The sequence below is a fragment of the Notamacropus eugenii genome, chromosome 2 (genome assembly GCF_028372415.1).
Source record: "Notamacropus eugenii isolate mMacEug1 chromosome 2, mMacEug1.pri_v2, whole genome shotgun sequence".
Classification (NCBI taxonomy): domain Eukaryota; kingdom Metazoa; phylum Chordata; class Mammalia; order Diprotodontia; family Macropodidae; genus Notamacropus; species Notamacropus eugenii.
In genome coordinates, this window is record NC_092873.1 from 402,064,904 (window position 1) to 402,078,928 (window position 14,025).

General features: G+C 36.2%; 1 protein-coding gene across 4 annotated transcripts in view; it reads right to left on the bottom strand.

Moving 5' to 3' along the window:
* RGS7 (regulator of G protein signaling 7) overlaps positions 1-14,025 on the bottom strand; it is a 699,575-nt gene that overhangs the window by 533,402 nt on the left and 152,148 nt on the right. The gene's annotated exons all lie outside the window — the stretch shown is intronic.

Here is a 14,025-nt window from a genome sequence, read left to right on the forward strand (position 1 = left end):
TTTTGTGGCTTGAGGGCATGTGCAATAGAGAATGTGCATGCTTTATGTTCAGAACCAAGGCTGCAGTGATGTTATAAGATGCAATATGGGCAAGTGCTTCCAGAAACACTTCAGATTCATTACATGTTTGATTCTTAATTAATTTTTGGCCACTGCATACTCACAAACCTCTTACTGCTGCCAAATTTTTCAAGACCCTGTATGGGGTCACAGTTTAAGACATAATGAAACCCAAATAATCCCTAAAATGCAGACAGCATGGCATAGTGGAACCAGTGTTAGATTTGTAGTCAGAGGATATGGATTCAAGTTCAAGTTCTGTCTTCAGTTAGCTCTGTAACTTTGGGCAAATCACTTAACTGCTCTGTACCTCAATATAAGGAATTCATGTTATTGTAGATTTCAAGCTGGAAGGAACCTCTGTGGTGGCTATTCAATCCAATCTGTCATTTTATAGGTAGGGAATCTGAGGGTCTAACAGGTTAAGTAACTTACCCCAGTTCACACAGGTAGCAAGTAGACAGGCTGGGATTCAAATTAAGATCATCTGACGTGTATAGTGTTCAGTAAACAGTAGGAGCTTAATAAATGCTTGTTCCCTTCCCCCTTCTGACTCCAAATCTAATTCTCTTTCCCTAAGACCTCACTTAGAAGACCTCTATAGACCCTTTCAGCTCTGAGTCCATACATAATCTTGGGATTTATTTTTCTTCTGTGGCACATAGACCTAGGTGGAAATATTGGTCATTGTCTGAATACCGACCCTCTGCTTACTTCTCATAAAAGCCTAGCTAATTAAGAAAGTTTTTAACAACCATAGACTTGAAGCAGAAATTCATTCTCGAACTGTATAATAATATTATAAAACTTCCACTCGAGACCTCAGGCTGCCAGAATGATGCTGGATCCAAAAGATGGTGGGAGAAGGAAAGGGACCAAAGTTTTTGGTGAGAAAGAAACAGTCCCTGGGTACCCAGCAACAAAGAAACAAAACTGAGAAGAGCTAAGGACCAAAAGCTGACATCCAGCTGTGCCCTCCTCCCTTGCCCAAGCAGAAGGAAGGAAAGGAAGGCTCTGATTAACTTGAGTTTCCTAAAGAAAGCTAGCTTTCTTTTCATGTGGGGGAAAAAACCCATCAAGTATGAAGGAAACAACAGTAAAAAAAGGAAAGAAAAGAAAAAGGAAGAGAGTTTGTCCAGAGGGGCAAGGGGTAGAGGCAACTACAGGGCTTAAATTCAACTAGTAATAGACATCCTGTAAAGGATCAATAAATATCGAACTGAATTGAAATAAATGAATTGAATAAAAATGTTAAAAGTAAAGAGGCAGAAGAGTCATCTATAACATCACAGATCCTAAATGAATTAATTAGACAATCACACAAAAAGCATGTCAGTCAGTAGTACTCTACTATGGTCCTGGGCACACACTCTTTACCCAAAAACCAAGCCCTTTCACCTCCCAAAAACCTACAACCAGAATCTGAATCTACAAAATCTACAAAACCACTGGCAGCAACCATAGAGCCCCTAAACTGGAGAAAACATGATATAATGGGGGCCAGTGCTGTATTTGTAGTTGATTTACAACTGGGTTTCATAAAGATTACCCTGAGTAAAAAGTTACATTTTCTGTGTACTCTGTTTCAGAAGTCAGGGAAAGATTCTCATCCAAAAGAAGCAAAATTCAAAGTTCTAAACTTAAAATGTTTACCCTTGGCTATCTGGAAAAATGTGCCTATCCAGAATGACTCATTCTCTAGATATCTCAGATTTTTTAAAGGCACTTGAACATCTATTATCTCATTGTGTTCTCAGAGCAGCTCTGTGGGAGTAGATAGGAAATTATCATCAGACTTAATTCATTTAGTGGACCAAACACTATGAACCTACTATGTAAAGAGTGTTGGATGAGGTGGAGAGAAATAAATATGAAATGTGACAGTCACTGCTTTCAACAAGTTTACAGTCTAATGGAGAGGAAAAGAAATGTATATATGACAGTAACAGAGACAAGGATGAATGTGGTGTGAAAGGCAGAAGGGTCCAGGCATATGCTAGGTGAATCTAAGGAGGAAGATATTGATGGAGTGCTAGGGTACTCGTGTTTGGACCCCTTTTCCAAGATCACATTTCTCCCTAACCTCAGAACACTATCCCTGACAGTTTTCTTCCCAGTCCAGGGACACTATACCTAGCAATAACTCATGAATGAGACCAATGAGGCAAAATATTTCCCCCTGTTACAAGAAGAAGCTGACCTCTGTGGAATTTCCCTTGTAAAAATAGGACTGTTGTACCTGCAGAATTATCACGTATTGATTCCCACAGTTATTCTATACAATCCAGAGGTCAAGCTATAGACATCAACTCTCAAAACTATCTTGCCACAGACATAACAGACCAAAAATATGCCCTTTAGGAGCCCTCTCCCCTGGTTTCCAGTAATGAATGACTCCTGTGACTAAGGCTGTATGTCATCACCTAATTGGCATACTTGCCACATAATCACTACTTTGCCTATATAAGCTTTAGCAACATTTCTGTTAGGTTGCAAGTTTAAGAAGTTCCACCAGCCATACTGGCATTATAATAAACTTTTGCCAACTTGACTTAAAGAATGCTTGAGTCCATAAATTCATTCCAGATTATCCTCTCCTATACTTCAGTCCTTTGATGGGTCCCTGAAACTCTCAAACCTCATCAATATCACTTTCAACTGATAGTATCAGAAAAGGCATCAGGGTCTTTGAGGGAGAATTGGATCTTGAGATAATTTAATATAGGGAGATTGGAGGGATGGTCCATTCATAGTACAAAGGTTAAAGTGAAAAAGGCACACAGAGGATATAGACCAGGACAAGAAATGAGTATGGAGAGTAATCTAGTCTGAAATGTAGAATTCTTGAAGAGGAAAAGTTACAATAATCTTATGACAAGAGACAACCATAAATGCTTTGATCCCTATGGCATTGTATATTCCATGTAAAAATCTTGGGCTGAGGCAATTATACATCATCAGGAGATAGAATATATTGTGAATGAGCTCCCCCACCCCAGCCACTCTTCATCATCTTTCATGCAGTTTCTGTGAATATATCACAATTCTCTAAAATAATAATAATAGATTAAGATCATATATTTCTTCTCACCATTTTGGGAAACTCCTGGTTGAGAGACTATCTCTAGCAGCTCAGTTTTGCATCTGCTCTGTGCCTTAGAGTCTTTGAGAGTTGCCTGAGGAACTAAGAATTTAAGTAACTTACCCACAGTTACACAACCAGTGTATGTGAGAGGCCGGCCCTTTTAGTGTTTCTCTATCATAAGTCACATTTCGAGGTAAGTATCCCTGGTCACTATTTTACCAACCTACTAGCATTCCAAGTTTATGAAGTCAGAGACTGGAACTGGGAATATATTGAACCTGGCCTAGATTCACCATATGAGATACCTGAAGCAAGGTTTACTCCTCCTGTGAAATAGCATAGCCAATAGAGTGATGAGTTGTCCTGTTGTGAAAGGGACAAAGACTTACATGCCCCAAATCATCAAGGATGAAGAGTATTTGAGTGCTTCAGTGTAACCTAGGTAAGTTGAGTTCAACTCTTCAAATAACCATCATGGACTCCCATCTTTCTTTCTGTTGGATCCTGAAGTTCAAAACCTGAGACTCTAAAGACTGACCTCTAGGCTGAATGAGATTAGTTGTATCTTTCGCCATTGAAAAAAAAAAACCCTCTGTGCCCTTTGCTCATTCTCCCACATATTCCTGAATCCAAGTATTTTGTTTTAGGTCTACAGCACCATAGTCTCATGTGGCTTCATATGCTCCAAAAGGCTTTTATATAGGCAATATGGTGTAGTAAGCTGCAGGACTCAAAATCAAGATGGCCTGGACCCAAGTCCTGCTACTAAATATACTGCCTGTGTGACTATGGGAAAATCACTGAACTCCTCAGTGCTGCAAGAAACTATTACATTTGTAGAGCAGTTACCTATCTGCACTGACGCAGTGTGTTTCCTTACTAGAGAATTCCTTACACTACCAGTCATATACTCCCACCAAAATAATAAAAATAATACAATATAATTCATGTACGTCTTTTGTGGAACCTCCTCTAAGTCCTACAACTGCCAGGACAAGGTCATGGATCTAGAAAGCGAGGTTGAAACAAGTTCAGAAATAATCTTGAATGCAACATTAAGAAGTTTATATTTTGATAGCCAATGGGGAGCAATCTATAGTTTTTGAGTGATTAAATTACCAGAACAAGTCATTAGAGGCATTATACAGGTAACAGAGCAAAGAATAGCTGGCAGAGAGAATGAATATGCTATTACAAAAGTATAGTCAAGAAGAGGTAAGCATTGAACTACAATAGGAGCAGAATGGATGAACATACAAGAGGTGTTGAATCAAGACAACTTGGAAAAGGACTGGAAAGGGGAAAGAAAGTGTCAAAAATGATGTTGGGTTTTTAAGTCTACATAATTTGGAAAATCAATAGAGAAGTGAAACAAAGAGATGAGAAAGAAAGAGGATCAACAGGAGTTAAGATGAATTCCATTTTGGCCACATAGGCTTAAGGTGTTGGCCAGATATTCAGGTAGTCTTATCAAGCAAACCATTTAACATGTAGAATTTGAGCTCTTGAACCAGGTAGAAATAGAAATACAGATCTGAATGTTATCTGCACAGATATAAAAGAAGAAAAAGAAACATAAGATGCACTCAATGAAAAACAAAAGTAATTTCAATGAGGAAGAAAAGGCAGATCTGTCTAAAGAGATATGAATTCACAGGGAAATTATCACCTAATCCAGATTTATAAAAGAGAAAATTGGAGGATAGAAACAATGGATGAATAAAGAGTGGTATAGTCCCAAAAGAATAAAATAGGAGAACTATAGCCCAGAATGAGCCAAAGCTAAAAATGAAGGCCAAGGACAACGAAAAGCGTTTGGGTTTTGTTTTTATCTTTGTGGGGTATGAGAGGAAGATCGAGGAAAGAAAAGAACTTGAGCTTTGGGTAGAGGGGATTAGGATATTAGATAACAAAGAAAAGACATAATTACTCAGCTTTCTATTTTGCTTTTACTTTTTACTACCAAGCAGAGTTAACTTATTTTTTATTTTTATTTAAATGAGTCTCCCTACATGTCCCAGGCTGGAAGTGCAATGGCCTCTCATAGCTCAATCCCAATAAAGATCAGCACGGAGTTTTAATTTCCTCCATGTTTTTTTGACCTGGGTCAGTTCTCCATTCTCTAGACAGTGTGTTGGCCTCCACTCTGAGGAAATCACTACATAGGAGCTAGACTAAGTGTAGTTACTTGATTGTATTTAGTCCTACCTTCTATCAGGTCTCCAGACATAGACCCTCCAAAAGGTAAGGAAGCTTTTCTAGCCTGGAGTTCTACTTGCTTTATCTTTTCTCATCCTGGGGATGAAATCTAAGCCAGATGCCCGGTCTCTCATTTTTGGGCTTTCTATCTCCCTTTTAAGAAATGTAGGATACATACCATCAACTCAACTACTTTAGACAACACTATAAAAACTTCAGTCATTTTACTGGTTATAGCTACATGGGCAAACAAAGCAGCAAGATGTTCCCAGGAACAACTCTCTCTAGGATCTGAAAATTCTTCTGTGTATTAGTCTGTACCTTCAATCCCAGAACAGAAATGAGGAGCGGATAAAAAATATTACCTCCATGGGATGCTGACAGATTTTCAGAAACATAATACTGACAGTAGCAAGGAAAGGAGGTAACACCTCCAAGGTACCATTGTCTCTCCAAACCCCTCTCTTTCATCTTAAAGACTCAGATGCAAAGGCATGAATCCTGCTTCACCCTCACACTGGCAGGTACATTACTGAGATCAAAATCTACTCCTCAGGCGGCTTTCTCATTTGCCTCTCTGCGTCTCATTCAAGCTGGGGGAATGTACCATACCACCTGCTACATTAGTCTACAGAAGCCTGACTATGTTTTTACGCTAAGAGAAAAAACTAAATAGGGATGGTTTCTCCATTTTATAGAATAAGAAATTAAATTGCAAAGTTAATGTGCCTGGCATAAACTAAGATCACACAATGCATTAGTGGCTGAGCTAGAATAAGGACCTAGCTGTCCTGAAATGCAGCCTGAGGGTCTTTCCACTACCAAAACTGAGAATGCTGCTTTGGTACAAGGGCAGTAACACAGTGACAAGGGCATTTGAAACTCAAATATAGCAGTAACTTTTATGATAACACTTCATCATTCCAATAATAAATTTCAGATGAAAGCATGTCCCCAAAAACCTAACTATGTATAGATGTTTTCTTTTTTTTAAGCCTAATGTAACACCCTCTAAAAGCATCTGTAAGTCCTCTTTTCTGATTTTGCTGGCACTGTCCACACTATTCATGTTATTTTTAGACAACCATTCCACTTTCTCAATAAGTATACTTTAGCTTCTTTTCTTTTTTTTACACTTAGTAAGCTTCCCTTTTTCTCACATCATCTCACATCAATCTCTCTATGGTCCATTCTATCTTTCTCTGCTTCTGTTCTCCCTAGAAAGAGCTATATTTAAACTAAAGAAAGGTACCAGAATATGGTGAATATGAAGGCTTAAGTAAATGTTAAACAGTAAGTCTATAGGTTAAGGAAATATTTCTACATATTTTAAATTATCTTAAACTGTCATTTATGTCAACATGCACGTGCAAGATCTCTGAAATTCATTGTGCCAATCCATATTCTCACCTGTTGAGGAATTAAACTTAGTGACTCCTCTTTACTTCTTAGTCAACTGAGACAGTAGAAGTGCCAATGACAAGCTATCACTTGGGGTGCATGACAATAAAATTAAGAATTCCTCATTTAGCTGTCTCTGCCTTGATCACTGAATTTCTAAGAAAAGCTTTAAAAAAATAATGTCTGCAAAAATCCTGGCAGTGACTTTGTAAAACTTGTATGTTAATAACAAGTGGAAATCAGAGCAGAAAAGATATACCAGTGGAAATGAAAAACATTGAAAAGCCACAAACCATCTTCTGAAGATAGGATGCTTATAAGTCACAGAGAAAAATATCCTTGTTCATATAGTTCTCATTTATATCAAATCCCAGAAAAGGAAAAATACACATTTCCCTACAAGTTTTTCTATCTTTAATTTTAGCCCATAGCTAACAACCATTTTGACTATTTTAGCTAATTAATTCGCTGTAAAAACATCAAGCCAATAGCTTGGTTGAATCCACCTGTTGTTGTACAAATTTTATTTATACAACTGAATTGATTATGATATAGATACAGCTTTAGTTCTCAATTGCAGTTCTAAAGCCACCTCTATATACTCACTTTGGAACTCATTAATTCTGTCATTACAAAAAGATAATTTCTTCATTTTAGACAAAAAATAAGTTCTAGCGATACTTTTATAATAGAATGACAAAAGAATGGTATAGAAAGACTCTGAGCAAGGGTTAAAACCATCATCAGAAGTAGCTTTATTATTATTGCTAATAAAAATAAATCATAGCTCATAAAGCACACACCTTACTTATAATATTTGTATCAAAATTGCAAAATGCTAAACCTGAAAGACCTTAGAAAACATCTAGTCTAATCCTCTGATTTTACAGATGAAGAAATTAGCCCTAAAGAAGTGAATGGACTTATCCAAGATCACATAACTATTATGTGGTAAAGACTGAACTTGAACACCATATATTTTTTAAAAACAGGAATCTCCAAAATCATGCACTTTGGAACTTCTGTTACTTTATACAATGTACATATTCATTAAGTATTTTTTATTGATTCAATACACATATTGCCCCACCCATATCACACCTTTTAGAACTAAGCTAAATCTGGTTGCCCACCCTTCACAAAAAATTTCGCTGTTAATTTATTCTGGGATTATAGGAAGCATAAAGAACAATACTGAGCTGATCTACTTCTGGGACTCTTTGATTATTTCCATTTTATAACTCATTAATTTTCTGCTCTGCTACTTTTACCTGCAATCTTCAGAGCAAGTGGTATGCAATAATGCTTTGAGGTTCATTTCAAGAGAGCTAGAAAGCTTAAAAGGGCCCCAGCATCTCAGCAGTTGGTTGATAACCAAAGAATATCAAATCACATTAGAATGATCATGGGCTGGGGGGTCAATTGGATTCTAATCCTGGCTCAGCCATTAACTCATTATATGAACTAAAATAAATTACATATCTTTCTGAAAAAGTTTTCTTATCTTTAAAAAGAGGGGTAGGACTAGATAAACTCTAAGACCCTTTTCAGCTCCAATATTCTAATTTCCTATCAGCAAATGTTATTTTTATAAGATACTTAAACTCCTTAAGGGGCAGGTTTTTTGGTTTCTTTCTTTTTTACCTTTCTTCATGTCCTCAGTGCTTTGCACAGTTCCTGGCATTCATATAGTAAACTGTTAATAAAGCCTTTGATTGATTTGCTTGAGAAAAGATCCCATGCAGATCAAAACACATTGATAGACTCAAATGACAATGATAATAATATTTAGCTATGATGTAGTTCATTTCCTTGGCCAAGAAGTAAAGAAAAACAGTCAGTTAAGAATATAGATCCCAGACCCTTGTGGCTTAGGAACACACTGACATATATGGCAACCGAGAGTCATAGGATTGTTTTTTAATTTAATTTCACAGGTAACTTAGGCTAAAGCAGAAAATGCTATAAAAGCAGAAGCTGATATTGTGTGTGTATATATAGAATGAACCAATATCAAAAAATGAACTTTCATACATAATTAAAACACATGAGATAAATTCATGATATCAATTTAATGCAATAAAAAGCAAATACTGATGCAAAACCAAAGCCTTAGATTCAGTATAGAAGCTATGTTCAGTTAATTTTTTGCTATGGTCAGTTGATTAAATTATTTTGCCCTGAGTAGTGACATAACACTTTCTGATTTTATAGTGTTTTACACATTTTAAACATCCTCACAACTACTTGGTGAGGTTCTGAGCATTTGCCCTAAACAAATTAATAAGGTCAAGTTTTAATAACCTCACTCTACACAAGAGAACACTGAGACTCAAAAGGTTTAAGAGCCTTGCTTAAGGTAAAGCCATTGTAGTTTATGTTCAGGTCTTAGTTCCCTGGGGGCAGTTAGGTGGTGCAGTGGATAGAGCTCCAGGCCTGAAATCAGCAGGACCTGAGTTCAAATTTGGTCTCAGACACTTACTAGCTATGTGACTCTGGGTAAGTCACTTAACTCTATTTGCCTCAGTTTCCTCCTCTGTAAAATGAGCTGGAGAAGGAAATGACAAACCCTTCCAGCATCTTTGCTGAGAAAAACCCCAAATGGAGTCACAGAAAGTCAGACACAACTAAAATGACACAACTCACCCCCCTACGAGCCTGTGGACTCCACAAGGGTAGGCTTTTACTATATTCCCACTGCCTTCAAGAAAGTGGTGTGCATAGAATAGGTTTATATTAGATTATAGCAATGCAATTAATAAAACCTTCAATGAATATGAAGCTTTTCTTTCCCCTATTATGCTATCAGAGAGCTTCAACTTCCAGATTAACGCTTGTGGGTCTTTTCCCCCATAGGTCCTCACAGTCTGTCCTCAGTCCAAATGCTAACAGTCCAAGGCTGACCACATTCCCTGAAAATCTTATTCTTTTAGAGGGTATGATGTATCAATGCTATAGTAACACAATAGTGTCCTTTAAGGGCTGTCACAACTGTTCTATTTTTACTTTGGAGCTCTAGAAATTATAGATCAGAATACCTCCTGTCCCAAGAGTCTTGTGAAATCCCCTCTCTGGATTCTCAAAAGAAGTCAAGAGTTTGACATACCAATGGAATCTAGAAAAGGCATGAATAATCCAAACTGATTGATAATTTTAAAAATTCCTTCTACTTGGCTCTGAATTATGTTTTAGTAATGTATATGACTAGGAGCATGTTAAAGTTCTAAACATTTGCTCTAAAATAAATTATAAGCCTAAATGATGAGAACCTTGACTAAAATGGAACTGGGAAAATGTCCAATTTCCTAAAAGTGACCTCTGGTCAACTTCACTTTTCAATCTGGTTTAGTCTAAGGAAGAAACAACTCTTTCAGGCTGAAAGCATAAACTAACATAGAAGTAAACTACAAATTGTATTCCAAGGCAATCAGACAGCATAGATTATACTGAAAGGTACATTCAATGACCAGGTACCAACAAATAAAACAAGAAAACATATTCAATGACAGCTATATAGAGATTCCCAGTTGTATGTACTATACCTTGGGCAAATTACTGACACTTCATATGTGTAGAAAGGAAGGGAGAGATGGATAGGGGAATCCTAAGACTGAAAGAAGTCCTAAGCACAGATCATTACTTATTTTTCTTCCAAAAGTTTTAAGGAACAGAGAATCCATTAACCCTGATCATCAAGACATTATTGCTTATAGACATGAGTGTCAGCAAATTAATTTGAAAACAAGTCTTTCAATTCCCTATAATATCTAAGCAAATTCTGCTACTTTAAAACTTGGCAAAAGGAACAGAGAATGTGAGCAGAAAAGAGAAGGAACTAGAAATAGAAAAGGGAATTAAAGAAAAGTTTATCAGGGGCCATGAGGTAGTATCACCGCACCTAGCAGTATTTATGTTGCTTTTAACAGGCTGTGTTCCACGGTCATTATTACGTATTGGTGTATACCCCTTCCTAAGTTCCCACAGCAAAATCATCCCAAGGAAATAACCTTTACCCAATGGAAAACTCTGAAAGGATGTGGAAGAGGACCTGGAAATTAACTTGATACAATTTATAGCACTGAAATCTCCTGATTACTGTATGTTTAATGGTTCTTGAATTTTTTTTTAATATATCAACTTCTCTGAGGGAAACACTAAAAACAATCCAATTGGTTATACTATAAAGCCAGATCTAAAATAAGGTTGGGCCAAAACAGAAGAAATGATACATTGCTCTCAAATTCGTGGTTGACAAACCAATGTTTCTGCTGGAAGTCCTAAACTAATTTTGAGCATGATGAATGATGAGAATATAGAGGTGGAAAAATCAATGTATTCTCATCCCGGTTTTCTAAGTCCAAAACCCCTCTGCAGGCAGATAAGAGACAGCTTTTGTGGGGATTTTGTTTTGCAAGGAATTCTGTACAATAACCATCTTAATATGTAAATTTTATGAGTAAATAGACCATAATCATTAGATACTCCACCTCATATTTAGGCAGCAATATGTGGCTGGTACACTGATGATTAGTCCTCATGCTAATTATAAAGAACATAGTATCTTTTTACCATAGGAAAGCCTGTAAATGCTAGAGGTGTTCTGTAGGTAATTGTCTATCTTTAATAATAACTAGCACTTATATAGCATTTTCAAGTTTTCAGATCTCTTTACATATACCACCATATTTGATCCTCATAACAACCCTCCAAGATAGGTGCTATTATGCCCATTTTAATGATGAGGAAATTGACGTCCAAAGAAGTTAAGCAATTTGCCCAGGGTCACACAGCTAGTAAGTGTCTGAAGTTAGATTTGGACTCATCTTCCTTACTCTAAGTTCAGCATTCTAACTATTATACAATCTTACCTGCCTTCTATGTTCATATCTCTGTGTTTCTATACTAGCTTTTATAGTTGAGCACAGAAAAAATAAGTCATCCAACAATCTCAATGCAAATGGAAGGATACAATATGCTTGGGACATAAGTATGAGTCATCCGTCAAAACAGAAAATTGTCAAATCATTGAGCTGGCAAATGCCTTAGACTTTCATTTTGTTCAAATCCACTCACTAAACTCATCCTGCTGAGTGCTAAAAGACTATTTTCAATATTATATGGTCCAAAATACTGTATTTATTTTAAAAAGGCATTTAGGGAATTTCACAGTATCAGAGAATTGTACAATTGAAGAGTGTAAAGTTACCTCAGTAGATACCCAGTCAGGGTGTGCTGGAATCAGGTGGCATGGGTTCACAGAACTGTGTGAGAATTGACACCTGGGAAATCAGCAAATGCTAGAAATCAGGGCTTGATGATTGTTTTTTTGATTGTCTAGATTTAAGAAATCCATGAGGGAAAATGTTAATAATTCAGATTAAATTTTAAAATGCCTGTCTTTTTGAGTTGTTTATTCATACCCTTGCACTCGTCCAAGTTATGTTTGAAAACGAATAAGACCTAGAGTAAGGGCTAGTTTTTGTTGTCAGATATGTTATGATAAGGATTTCCTTTTTTGTCTATGGGTTTCTCAGGCTTGTCTTGATATAAGTATGAGCTTGATTCTAGACTTTAAAAAAAAAAGCCAATGAAGCTACTTTGTGAAAACCCACTTTTAATAAAGATAAAATACAGATTTTACCAAAAAAAAAAATAAAGGCTTAGGCATTTTTCTGACCTTAAAATTTGTATTAAATCCATTTTTAACTTTATTGTTATCACAATAAAAATAAGCATTGTTAACTAGGTTTATTTTTTTCAAGCACTGATGGCATTTTTTTTTGTGGGCAAACCTATTGCAAATGGACAAGTACTGATAGCAATGGCTTACGTTTACAACGTACTTTTGTCACAACACATAAAGTAAATAATATGATCATTATTATTTCCCTTTTGTAGAGAAGAGATTGAGGTTCAGAAAAGTTAAATGGTTTGTTCATGATCACACAATTAAATTACAGGACAGGAAAACACTGTTTAGATTCTAGATCCAGTCATCTTTCTATTATACAATTCCTGACATTGGCTCCCATATGGAGACCTTCGGTTCTGTGGTTTGAATGCTGTCTTACTTAAGATGGAATGTCATTAATTATTCTTACCATTTATTCTCTTTAAATTTATGTATGTGCTTGTCTTCTTCTCCGCTAGAATATATACTCTTTACAAGCAGGGATTGTATTTGTATGTCCAGAATTGCCTGGCATGTTGCCTGGTACTTAATAAAATGCTTGTTGATTGATTGATTCAGAAGAATAGTATTTCTTCATTACTTGCCAGGTGGTGCTCTACCTCAGCTACCAGCCCAAACTTATCATTTAGTCTCTCTCCCTCTAATAGTGATGGCCTTTTCCTAAGAGGCAGATGTGTACTTTGTGACCACCAGAGGACACTCAACCTAGGTTGCCTTCTCCTAAAGCCAAGCCCAAAGAGACTCTGCTAAACCACTTTGATTAATTCTTCATTGGCCAGTTCCAGAATTTCTTTAGGGAAGTGGTTCTCTAACGTTTTTATTCTCAGGACTCCCTTATACTCTTAAAAGTTATTGAGAACCTCAAAGAGATTTTATGTGAGTTATATCTATTTGTGTTTACTATATTAGAAAATAAAATTGATATTTTTTAAAATATCACAATTCATTTAAAATAATAATAATAAATAAACCCATTACATGTTAACATAACATTCTTATGAAAAAGAACTATATTTTCAAAAAAAAAGTTTTATGTCATTTTGTGAATTTTTTGGCTTAATAGAAAGCAGCTGGGATGCTCATATCTGCTTCTATATTAAAATCTGTTCTGAAATGTTATTTTAGTTTGAAGGAAATGAAAGAAATCTGGCCTCACACAGATAAGTAGCTGGAAAAGGGAGGAATGTTATAGTAGGCAAATAACCTCTTTGTATTATTATGAAAAATTAATTTTGACATTACAGACCCATGAAAATGTTTCAGGGACCTCCATTTGAGTTTTGCTACTCTAAGAGATAAAATATTGTGCAAAAATCTTAAAATATAAAATACTCTGTTCCTATCACAGAGCCCATTCTAGGTAGATTCCTCTCAAAATTCAGTTCCAAATGTATTTATGAAGTCAGAAAGCTAGTACATAGAGATGACACAGCTAACTGCACAAAATGGAAAGGAACACTCCTAGAAGGAGATATTCCCTTCCAATCGTGTCTTAAAGTTCTTTCCTTTACCCTCCTACCTCTCCAAACAAACTCATTTGTGGTTGTTGGAAAATAAATGAGTAGGAAAGGGCATTTTTTCCTAATCT